This window comes from Nansenia antarctica (genome assembly GCF_963989245.1).
Source record: "Nansenia antarctica genome assembly, chromosome: 3".
Taxonomy (NCBI): Eukaryota; Metazoa; Chordata; class Actinopteri; order Argentiniformes; family Microstomatidae; genus Nansenia; species Nansenia antarctica.
In genome coordinates, this window is record NC_137688.1 from 67,344,657 (window position 1) to 67,358,182 (window position 13,526).

Below are 13,526 nucleotides of genomic sequence, written 5' to 3' on the forward strand. Positions count from 1 at the left end.
AGTTATGATTATTAATAATTAATTAATATTAATTAATAGTGATAGTTGATTGTTGGTGATTAATTAGTTATAATTATTTAAATAATTTAAATTAAATTGAATCAAAAATTTTAATTAAATTTAAATTAAAACACACACACATAGATTACATTTAAGTCAATAATACACAATACCACTGAAACAATCCGTTGTTCTGAATTGTAATGTTCTGTGTGGACAGTTGACGCAGTTAAAAGTTGGACTAGCATCTGTTTAGCAGATACGGCAACAGAAGGTGGGTTGTAAGAAAAGTACACCTTATAGCATATTTTCAGCATATTAAGCAGTATAAATATTTCAGACATGGGAGCCAAACCCAGTAACATTGTGAGGGCTGTTAATACAGATAAGGGAATATTAGCAAATTCATCCCCTGTGGCTATAGTGGAAAAAATGAATCCTCTTGTTAAGGAGATTAGCAAAATGTCAACGAAATGGAATATTCGTTGGGCAGACATTGAACAACCATGGCCAGAAGAGGGCACCTTTGACTTACAATTAATTGCAACATTGGAGATACTTATCAATGCACATAAAGCGCATCAAAAAGGAAAGATTAGATCAGAGAAACGCAGGTTAGAGTTAGCTATTTTAGACCTCTTCAAGGTAGAGGGGCAGAAAGTAGCATTAGCTTGGAATGAGAAAACAGCTCACATGGATCCAGAAAAAAGAGATGAATTGGCCAAAGCAATGGAAGAGAAAGTGAACATTCCATTCTCACACACAGCTCCAATCTCCAGTCCTCCTCCCTATGCCAAGATACTGGAGGACAATTCTCAGCGGATCTACCCTCAGGTCCCCGTCCTAAGTACGAACGGAGCCTTCACTATCAAAGATGGGGGTGATAATGTACTAGAGAGGGGAAGAGCGAAAGTGACCGTGGATTTCGAACCAGAGAACAAGACAGATGACAATGAAGATGGCAGTGGAGGTGAAGGCGAATGTTCCGGTGCTGACAGCAATGCACAGGGAGGTTACAGTGCTCAGATCAGAAAACTAATAGCCAGGGCCGAAAAACAGGGAAGGACAAGACGCTATAAAAAGGGAAAAGAAGAAAGTGGTTCTGAAGATGAGCAGGAGTCTCTGAAGATAGAGAAGAAGAAAGAGAGCTTAAAGCAAAAGAAGAGGATGTCGGAGGAAGAGGAGGAAGAAAGGGTGAAAAAGGATAAGGAGGAGTTAAGAAAGAGGGCAAGAAAACTCCAGAGAAGCCTAAGAGAGGAGGAAAGTTGTATACGACAGATAGAGGAACTGGAAGAACAGATAGCTCAAGTGACATCATTTCATACATCCCAGCCGAACCTCTCAAGAGAATATCGTCAAGTGTCATCACATCATACATCCCAGCCGAACCTCCCAGGGTCTACAGCGACACCAAGGTGGGACGAAAGAACGGAGCCACTAGTAAGCAATTATGGCCTTAGACCAAGAGGGAAGGCATCGGAGGAAGAGGAAATTCAGGGGATCTTCCCGGTGCTGTTTCGAGATAACAAGATAGAATATCGTCCTTGGGGTCATACAGATCTGTCTGAAGTGATCGAAAAACTCCCAGTCCTAGAAGATGGGGGTCACCCTTGGACTAACGAGATGGACGTGAGACTGACAGGGACGCAGGCCGCGATGGGAGACCTGAAAAGACTCTTAGCCTTTATTACAGGATTGGACACCATGCAGGAAATATTGACGAAGGCAGGACTTCATAAATATATCGGTACATCAGTTTATGACCCAGAGCTCTTCGCAGCAAACAGAGGCAGGCTGTGGAAGGCAATCAGAGAGACATACCCTACTCACATTCACCCAGACAATATCATTGTGATGCCACTGGGAGAAGATGAGAATCCCAGAGGTTATGTAGCCCGTGTGCACTCTCAATGGAGAAGTGTGACAGGGAAGGATGCCGAAGATAACCCGTTAGAAAAAGCCATAATCAGGGAAAAGATTCAACAAGGTCTCCCTACCCCAGTTAAGAACAAGTTAGCAGAAGTGGTGGGGCTACGACACATGAACAAGGCTGTTTATATAGACAACGTAGCACACCAAGTAGAATTATTTAGAAAGAAGATTCAGATACAGAAGGCACAAGACGAAGACTCACTCAGAAAACTAACTCAAGTACAATTGACTGAAGGCAAGAAAACCAGAGAGAGAGTGCAGACCATAGCCCTACAGGTCCCATCTCAACCACAGCAACTGCAAACTGTCCCTCCCCAGTCATACCCACAGGGGCCACAAGGGGGGTATCCATACCCACAGGGGCCACCAGGGGTGCAAGTGGTTCCGTACCAGCCATACAACCAGCCTGGCCAAGGACCACCACAAGAGGGATGGACCGCAGCCGGGAAGAAGATGTTAGGACCATGTTTCCAATGCGGCCAGGATGGACACTTAGCCCGTACCTGCTGGAAGAAGAACCAGGGGGGCGCAGGGGGGAAACAAAAAGGAAGATATAGGCCCCCTGCTACACCGGCTCCAGGAGTGGTGAACCCCTACGGAGGCCCAGCAGCTGGGCTATAGGGGTGCCCAGAAGATCCGAGAGGGGGGTGCCAGCTGGTGGTGACAAACAGGCCTGAAGATGAACCTACCATATGGGTGTCGGTCAACCAACGTCCATTAGAATTGATGGTGGACAGTGGAGCAGCCTACACCTGTCTGAAGCCTGAAGATGCCACGCACCTTCCTATGTCTGGGAAATATGTGAAGACAATCGGATTCGAGGGAATTAAACAGCTGATCCCTACTACTGAGCTTGTAAGCTTAGAGTACAAAGGACAGAGAGCAGATCTGTCAATACTTGTATCAGAACACACGCCAATAGGGCTACTAGGGAGAGATGCACTATGCCAATTGAACTGTACAGTGAAATGCACACCTGACGGCTGTCGGGTGACAGTGCCACAAGAGAACAGACAACTGTCTGTCATAATGGACAACAACGCATCTATGGTGTATTGGGTGGGAGGGCTTAGCCCAGACCTAATGGAACCAGCAAGGATGTGGGACAATTATATCCTGGCACACATGTCCGAGGCCAGAAGGCCTACTGATCCATTGCATTGTACACTCCAGTATTTTAGAGAAGTTGCAGATGCAAACCCAGATGAGTGGCTGAAGCATCAGCCAAAACAGGTACAGCTTAGTACAAGTTGTATAATCCTAGGCCCTCAGGGAGTGGCTATGAAGATAAACAGTGACACTTATCTAGATCAGGAGCATAAGATTGAGGGTAGCATCCCTCATGTGACACTTATGATATCTGAACACTATAAACAGAAGCATTTAGGGGCAATGATGGCAGACTCAGAAAAAGCCAGATTTGTAACGACAAAAGAAAACCCTGCTATCTGGAGGAGCATTGATGGACAGTTCACAAAACTAATGATCTCTGCTCAAGGAATAGGACATCCGCAGACTGTGAAGCTAATGAACCAGCTAATCCTTCCTGTACAACCTGAAAAAGACCTCAGAGAAGAAATGATACAGAATGTGCCAGCAGACCTGTGGGCAAAGAACAGTACAGACATTGGATTTGTGAAATCAGCTCGTCCATTGAGAGTTGAACTCATACCGGGTGCAAAACCCCCTTGGAAAAACCAATACCCATTGAAGCAGGAAGCAATTGATGGAATTGAGCCACAGATCAAAGGATTGTTAGAGGCAGGAGTCTTGAAGATAACTCAATATCCGTTAAGTAACACACCTCTTCTGCCAGTAACGAAACCTGATGGTTCATATCGTCTGGTACATGACCTACGGGCTGTGAATGAGGTAGTTGTCAGCTATCCAGCCGAAGTTCCTGATCCTCATGTGCTGTTGACTCAGATTCCATCTACAGCCAAAGTATTTACAGTGATTGATTTATGCGGGGCTTTCTTTTCTATACCTCTTAGTGTAGAAAGTCAAGGGTTATTTGGGTTTACCTACAAAGGTCAACATTATCAATATACCAGAATGCCACAAGGGTACAAACACAGTCCTCATGTTTTTAATCAGGTCTTGAAGGAGGACTTAGACGGGTTAGGGCAGACGATAAGTAGTACTGCCATTCAGTACATGGATGACATACTCCTTTGTGCCCCAGATGAAGAAACATGTCACAGGGATTCCGTTAAACTGTTAAAGGTTTTGGCGGAGAAGGGACACAAGGTGTCTAAAAAGAAGCTACAGTATTGCCAGGAAAAGGTAACTTACTTAGGACAATCTATTACACAGGGACATCGCAGTGTCACTAACGAACACTTGGAAGCTATTCAGAAGGCTCCAAAACCACGAACGGTTAGGGAAATGATGATGTTTTTGGGCATTACTGGGTATAGTTCAGCATGGGTGGAGGATTACACTAGACTGGTCGCTCCATTGAGGGGGATGATTAAGGAAACAGGTAGTGATAAACTCCAATGTTGCATTACTTGGACAAGGGAAGCTGATTTGGCGTTTGAGACAATTAAACACAAATTACAAGAAGCGCCAGCTTTAGCGCTTCCAGATTATTCCAAAGAATTTGGATTGTATGTTTCTTCTTCAGCCAAAGGGAAGTATGCCTGCGCTGTTCTTACGCAACCAACAGGCATTGGACCTAGTCCACAGCCCATAGCCTATTACTCTGTCGCATATTCAGAGGTAGAAATGGGTTTCGCGCCATGCTACAGAGCAATGGCCGGGGCATATCTTATGTACGAGAAGGCAACAACCTTAACAATGGGGTACCCAATTACCATTCTCTGCCACCACAGTCTAAGGAATCTTTTGAATCAAGGCAAGTATACTTTGACGATGCCTAGGATTAGGAATTATTACAGGATGTTGGAAAGGGAAGATGTAACATTACTAAGATGTAACACACTTAACCCAGCAGAGACCTTGCCAACCCCAGAAGATGGGGAACCACACGATTGTGTGAAGGAAGCTATGAGGTACTCTAAGCTTAGAGCAGATCTACTAGCTTTGCCTTTGAAGGAAGCTGACGTTGAGTATTGGACTGATGGATCTTGTTACCGGGTAGGAGAAAGTTTACGTGCTGGGTATGCCATAGTCCGATCCCAAAATTCAGGGTTCATTGTGGAACAAGCCGAGGCTGTTCCTCAGCCTTGTTCAGCTCAATTGGCTGAGTTGATTGCCCTCACAGAAGCATGCAACTTGGGAACCGGACGAAGAGTGACAGTGTACACCGACTCTGCCTACGCCCATAATGTGTGTCATCTACATGGAGCTGTATGGAAGGGACGGGGTTTTAAGAAAACTGATGGTTCGCCTATTCAGCACCACGCTCAAATCATGAAGCTGTTACAAGCCATGATGAAACCAAGGGAATTAGCCATAGTGAAGTGTGCCGCACACAGATCTGACTCATCACATGTCACACAAGGTAACAGGGCTGCAGATGATGCAGCCAAAGCCATTACAGGAGCAGACAAAGCAGGTAAAGTTCTGCTGGTCACACATGAAACACAGTTACAGGGCATGGTCACGCTTGAGGATTTGTTGATGTTACAGAGTGGGGCAAATGCGCTAGACAAAAACCTATGGTTAACAAGGGGGGCTAGTCAGGATGACACAGGTCTATGGAGAAATCATGAGGGACTGGTTGTGGCACCCCCAGATTTATTAGGCATGCTGATACAGGAAGCCCATGGATTAGCACATGTGGCCAGGGGGGAGGTAAGACGCAAGATCACCAAGGAATATGGTTTTTGGGCTCCATATTTATTGGAACAAATAGACCATATCCTTGGTCAATGTGTGGTCTGTTTGAAAAACAATATCAGACCTGGAATACCAGTGGGAACTGGGCATATCCCTACCCCAAACGGGCCAATGAAACATTTGGTGATTGACTATGTGGACATGATTCGTCCTGTTGCAGGATACAGGTACATGTTAGTTGTAGTGGACAGGTTCAGCAGATGGGTAGAAGCATGCCCCACTCGAAAAAAGGATGCTCAGTCTGTAGCAAAGTTCCTATGCAGGGAATTCATACCTAGGTTTGGAATTCCAGATAGGATAGCGTCAGACAATGGTAAGGAATTTGTGGATAAGACGGTAAAGCTTATACTACAAAAGTTGGGAATCAAGCAGAGATTTGGGTGTATTTACTCACCTCAAAGCCAGGGGATGGTAGAGAGGATGAACGGGGTCCTTAAGAACCGTCTTTCTAAGGTCTGTCAGCATACAGGTCTTAATTGGGTGGAAGGACTCCCTCTTGCATTGATGGCCTGTCGTTCCAGTGAGATTCGAGGGCTGCACTTGACTCCCCATGAACTGGCTATGGGGAGAATAATGACAGCTCCCTGTGCACGAACCAGTGGGAAAGGGCCAAGTTTGGCTCTCTTGGAGAGTGACATGAAAGCCTATGTACAGTACATGACTAACCGGCAAAAGAGTATCTCTTCTTATGTGCTCCACAAACAGGAACGTGAAGAGGAGGTGAACGCACAGGAGAGGAAGGACGCGTTGCAACCGGGTGACAAAGTATACGTGAAGGTCTACAGACGGAAGTGGCATGAGGCTCGACGGGAAGGACCATACGAGGTCGTTCGGTGCACTGGGACTGCCATCCAAATCAAGGGGTCCCCCACCTGGTATCACGTTCATCACTGCATCAAGGCACCCGATGAGGACGATGAGGGAGAGCCTCAGCAGGATGGTGAGGAGACCCCTGGGGACGAGGAAGTCCACAGCTTGGACATCCAGGCTGACGAAGATGTTGGTGAGTATCTGCGCCGTGATGCAGATGATGCCGGGGGCCTCGTCCCAGACCCTGTCCAGCCCAGAGATGAGCGGGCCAAGGGAGATCGTGAAGGATCCAGTGACTGCGACACCCCTCTGGGGGGTTCTACCAAGCCTGGTGTTGCCCCTGTTGTCACCCCTTCCGACCCTGACAATGCTCCAGACGGAGATGTCAGCAACCCGGGCGGCTGCCCGGACCAAGGTACCATTGAGAGACACAGACCTGTCAGTGATACACCCCAACCAGACAGATCCCGTGATACACCAAGGCCAATTAGGAGGAAACTCAAGCCATGCCGTTTCAGAGACTAATATACCCCTTAGTGTTCCTACCCCATTGACTTCCTTGGACAATGTTACACTTCAATCACACACTGTTATGCCTGGACGTCAGAAAAGAATGATCACAGCAGGTAGATCTTTTATTTGCCCACATTCACGTTGTACTGTTGATGATTGTTTGATCTATACCGCCGAAGCGGACGAGTGGTATTTACTGGATGCTAAATATGTTACACTTAATCAACACTCAAGCAACACGCAAGAAACTCGTGTGACATTAACTAATGTTGACAAGGTGTTGAACTCGTATTGGTGTGCTAGACGTAATATCGGTGAACAGGTGTCTAGTGAATCCAACAATTTCAAGGACAAAGTTTGTAGGAACGCTCCTGACTATCCACACTACTATAGGTTGGACTGTGAGAAATTTGTGCATGAATATGTTCACGTTGAGTTACCAGGAAAGGTTGAAAATGTTGCTGTGAAGGCTTCTACGAAGGTGATTGTAGTCGCTACTGACGATTATTTGTTGTATGATTCTAATCACCTGGGGACACGGTCCCACCCTAATTCTGCCACTAGTATCATGAAAGATTTTGCTTCAAAAATGAATTATTCTGATTGCTGGATTTGTCAACAGGTCCCTGTAAGTACATCTGCTCCTATGTTTTTCCCCATACCGTTAACTAAAGCAGAATGGTTTCATTATAATTGGCAGGGTTTAGCCCAATTTGTTTTACAGGGCAAGAACCAGAGCTCTTCTTGTCAGCCCAGCACGATTCTGGTTCCTTTAAATTCTTCCTATGCAGGTGTGGATATTGGTGTGTTGGAACGTCTGACAGCAGCAGTTAACGAACACCATAGGCCTAGCGGTGTGGGGAAGGTTATTATTGATAGGCTTACACATTTGTCACAACCAACAGGTCCGAAGAAGATATATATTATCCAAGCTATGTTCGTTCAATTGAATGGTACTGCATTGAGTCCTCATCTGTTATGTTCTGGGAGTGTGACTTCTACACGGTGGAGAGGTTCAGTTGTTATTTCTGGATTGAAATGTAAAGTTGTTGATTGTGCTATGGTGCCTCAAATGAAATTACATGATACCAATACTACCAGACGGCAGAAAAGCACCACGCAGCTTAAGGTCATGCCTCTCGTAAATATTACAACCTGTATTGACATACAATCTCGGCTCAAGGGCAGCGCGCTTCGTCAGCTAGGGGCCGCGTCTTGTATAGGTGGTGTCATTTTCCCGTATCCTGGTACGGAGCTTCAACTCCCGGAGGGTGTGTTTCTTGTGTGTGATAATAATGCATTCTCTAAGCTTCCTGCTTTGAGTGAGGGTCTTTGTTATTTAGCTCATCTGATACCTTTGATTAGGAAAGTTACTCGGGAAGAGATGTCTGTACTTCACAAACAAGCAACCCATCGTAGTCGTAGGGCGTTATCTACCGCTCAGAAGTTTTTTGGCCTAATATTCCCAAGTTATGGTGTCTACAACTCTCAGACTGAATTAAGTGCCCTATCATCCGTTCTTGAAAAACACATTAATGCTTCGGATGCTGTAGTATCTGCCCTGGCTACTGAATTGACTGAAACTAAGAATGTAGCTCTCCAAAATAGAATGGCTTTGGACATTATTTTGGCCAGTCAGGGTGGTACTTGTGCTTTGATAGGCGGTGAATGTTGCAGTTATATTTCGGATTCTGGTAACGCTCTGTATGATTTCCATGAATCTAACAAGAAGGGTATAGAGGATTTACGTAAAGAACACGGTTGGAATACATTGGATTTCTTTGATTCTGCTTTTTCAGGTATTGGTAATATGATCAGGTCCGTCGCTATTATTCTTGTTGTCATTATCATCTGTATTATGTTACTTGGTATTTTAATCAAATGTTTTGGAAAGTGTATTTCTGATGTTCCGGTTAATGCTTTGATGATGGCCGACATAGCTGATGAGCAAAAGCTGGATTCTGCTTTGCTTTCTGATTTTGTTTCCTCTTTTGATGATTTATTTATTAAGTGATGTTTTGTGATTGTTTGCTTCGGTTCCTGTTTGTTTCTTTCTATATCATGTGATTGATGTCGGTTGTGAAGTGATGTAATGGTTACGCGACAATGGAAGCTCCTGATTATGGAAGTGTTATCAATCTGAGACAGCGGTAAAGGCTGTTCTCCAACTGGGGCCATGTGCTAGCAACCTCTGACCCTGCCGCTTCGAGGACGAGGGAAACATCGGTCGTTGGAAATTTCTGTATCTCAGTTTTTGTATTATGCATGATGAACTGAGTGTGGTTTAATGTTGATGTGTTGATGTGTTGATGTGTTGATGTGTTGGTGTGTTGATGTTGTTGATGTAGTTGATGGGTTGATGTAGTTTTTCTGTCTGTCGTTTAGTTTCGGAACACACTCTGCGTGTTCCGAGGGGGGCTGTGTAGTGTATTTTCATGCTCTGTAACTATAGCGGTGGGCCTCTAAATACACACAATGGCCTTTTGACATGCATGTGCAGAGGATGTAATATCATCATGGGAAGATATAATTGCATTAGGGCCCGAGCCAACAAGACGCCCATAACATAAATTGCATTAGAATTGTATTAGACCATAGGGTGAATTGCATTATAATAAGACAATAACATCCTATTTACAGGCCAGAAAATGACCTCACCTACTATGATCTCACTGGTAAAACTTTGTATCTAACCAAATTAAAATGACGTGGACTCTGTTTTGATTGGCTCAGCGAAATAATAGTGACAGGGTATAAAGTCCGCTACGTAGATGGACTCTTTCTCTTTATTTTTTCACATCCATCCTGTGACCGATTCGGACCATCAGCTCCATTTGAGGGGCCATGCTGTGTAACCTGCTTCTTTTTGAATAAACAAGTCTTAAATTTGCTCAGGAACTCTTCTTCATTTTTTAGTAAGTAACAGATACCAAAATATATACGAAATTACAATTTTCAAAGACTCCAGTCCTTGAACGCGCCGGAGGTTTTGCGCGCCTTTTTTGTTCCTCACTTGTTTGTTGCTCACTAGTTGTCCAAAACGGTTTCCTCTATTAATATAATGGACAGGAGTGACTACACTGCATACATACGCATGACCAATTTCTCGGGACAGGTGGATTTAAAATAAATAATAAAATATAATAATAGTTTAAACGGCGTTCACATGTGGATCTACCATCACCTCCAGGGAGATCCAGAACGCCGTGCGTCTGCTGCTCCCCGGTGAGCTGGCCAAACAAGCCGTGTCCGAGGGCACCAAGGCCGTAACCAAATACACCAGCTCCAAGTAAACAGATGTGTCTGTACTACTTACCCCAAAGAGCGGGTACAGAAGACAGCTTCTTGTCTCAATGTTTAAATGCATTAATACTATTTTATAGTCAATACAAAATATATGCAATCTTTTGAAAATTAAAAACGTGCCATTAAGCGTCTATAATCAACACAAGTGTTTTCATTGTGTATTTTTATTGAAATGACATAGTTGTGTTTACAGTGATATATTACATAGTTGTGTGTACAGTGATATATTACATAGTTGTGTTTGCAGTGATATATTGCATAGTTGTGTTTGCAGTGATATATTACATAGTTGTGTTTGCAGTGATATATTACATAGTTGTGTTTGCAGTGATATATTACATTGTTGTGTTTACAGTGATATATTACATAGTTGTGTTTACAGTGATATATTGCATAGTTGTGTTTACAGTGATATATTACATAGTTGTGTTTACAGTGATATATTACATAGTTGTGTTTGCAGTGATATATTGCATTGTTGTGTTTACAGTGATATATTACATAGTTGTGTTTACAGTGATATATTTCATAGTTGTGTTTACAGTGATATATTACATAGTTGTGTTTACAGTGATATATTACATAGTTGTGTGTACAGTGCTATTTCTACAGGCCGGCATTGTAAATACGAATTTTGTTCTTAATTGTCTCGCCTGGTAAAATAAAGGTAATAATAATAATAATAATAATAATAATAATAATAATAATAATAATATATTACATCGTTGTGTTTAGGGTTAGGGTTACAGTGATATATTACATAGTTGTGTTTAGGGTTAGGGTTACAGTGATATATTTGGGGGCGATCAATAATATTTTTCCCAATGGGCGTTCCCTGATATAAAGGACCGCCTATAGCAAGAAACGATAGTTATGGAGATAGACTCCAGTTCTATGAGTGGAGCGGAGCCCCATAGGGGAGCTCTGCTCCTATTGGTTTACCCCGCTACCTAAAGTAGCCAATGACTGAATTTTTCAATGCCTGCGCCCGCCTGGGGTGCTATATAAAGGGGCGTACTTCGCTCCATCATTCTCCCAAACATACAAAACAGCCGGGTTTGAACAAGTCGAAGTGGGCCAGCAGCCCTATGGGGCTCCGCTCCACTCATAGAACTGGAGTCTATCTCCATAACTATCGTTCTATATCGTGGAGCTCCGCCCCATAGGGGAGCTCTGCTCCTATTGGTTTAGGCGGAGCGAGCGAGGCCAAATGTACCCCCACTGAGACTATTAGTCCGAAAACAATCTCAGCGGCACCCGGAGCTGACCACTGATGTTGGTTCAAGACAACCTTAAAAAGTTGGCCCAACCCACACCGAGTCTGCTCCACTGATCTAGCCCTTACGTGAGCACGTAGGGTTGTAGATCTAACGGAACATGTCCTGGAGGAGGGTCCCCTCCCCAGGCACATCCGTAATCATCCTGACAGCACTTGAATAGAATCCCCAGCCAGGGTAATCCAAGTGCCTTCCCCACTACATCAGTCATCAGCAAAACTGAGGACAGAATGAGAAAAGGATGCGGAAGAAATATCACTTACCTAACCCTTACGTTGGGTTGTTGATCTAACAGAACATGTCCTGGAGGAGGGTCCCCTCCCCAGGCACATCCATATTCATCCTGACAGCACTTGAATAGAATCCCCATGACCAGGGTAATCCAAGTGCCTTTCCCACTACATCAGTCATCAGCAAGACTGAGGACAGAATGAGAAAAGGATGAGGAAGAAATATCACTGATCTAACCCTTACGTGAGCACGCAGGGTTGTTGATCTAACGGAACATGTCCTGGAGGAGGGTCCCCTCCCCAGGCACATCCGTATTCATCCTGACAGCACTTGAATAGAATCCCCATGACCAGGGTAATCCAAGTGCCTTCCCCACTACATCAGTCATCAGCAAAACTGAGGACAGAATGAGAAAAGGAGGAGGAAGAAATATCTTTCAAGTAATACCGTACAAAAGGTGATGGCGACGACCAAGACGCCGCCTCACATATCTCCTCCACTCCCACGCCCCTGAGAATGGCCACTGATGTGGCCATGCCCCTGGTGGAATGAGCCCGAATGCCAGTCGGCACGGGCTGCCCCTTCGCTAATAGCCTCGCAAATCCAATGGGACAGCCTCTGCTTCGAGAGTGGTGCCCCGGCTTTCTGTCCGCCGTAGCAGATCAGAAGCTGGGGAGAAGATCTCAGTCCTGCTGTGCGCTTCACATATTGTGCCAACGCGCGCACCGGACATAGACAATGTAAACGCCTCTCCCTCTCTCCGTGAGGAGGAGGAAAAAAGGCGCTCAGAGCACAGCTCTGAACCCTAAACCCACGATTAACCTTAGGGATAAAAGCCGGGTTAGGGCGTAACACAGCTTTTGTTTCGTCATCAGATATGATCAAACAATCTGCCCGTGTCGAGAGAGCACATAAATCACTCACTCGCTTAGCCGTAGTCAAGGCGAGGAGTAGACTCGTCTTGAGAGACAATAAACGCAACGACACAGTGTCAATGGGTTCGAATGGGGGCACGCACAGCGCCTCTAGCACAATCGACAGGTCCCATTTTGGCATTAGAGTCCTATGAGGGCGTCTAAGCCTACACACTCCAGTCAAAAAACGCTTAACCAGCGAATGACTGAACAGTGTCGTTGTCGCAAAACCCTCATGACAAGCTGAGATGGCAGCCGCGTAAACTTTAATAGTTCCCGCCGCCAATCCCTTGTCAACAGCGACTGTAAGAAGCACAAGAACGTTTCGACCCGACAACAGACAGGGTCAACGTCCTGTCCCTCACACCACTGTGTAAACACTCGCCAGCGCGCCGCATATCCCTTTGCAGTGGATTGCGCGCGCGCACTCTGAATGGTCTGAATGACCGCGTCTGTCAGACCCCTGCGTTCTAACAAATCCCTCTCAGTAACCAGGCCATGAGGGGGCCCCCCATCATAGGCGGCCCCCTCACCAAGCCTCTGGCTTGAGAGAGTGCATCTTGTCGATGAGGTATGGGCCATGGGCCCTCTACCAACATCTCCATCAGTTCCGGAAACCACGGGGCTCCGGGACGGTCCGGGGCTACAAGAATTAACTCTAGCCTCTCTGACCTCACTCGTGCCAACAGTGGGAGGATAGATGTCAGGGGTGGGAACGCGTATAACAGGACCCTCG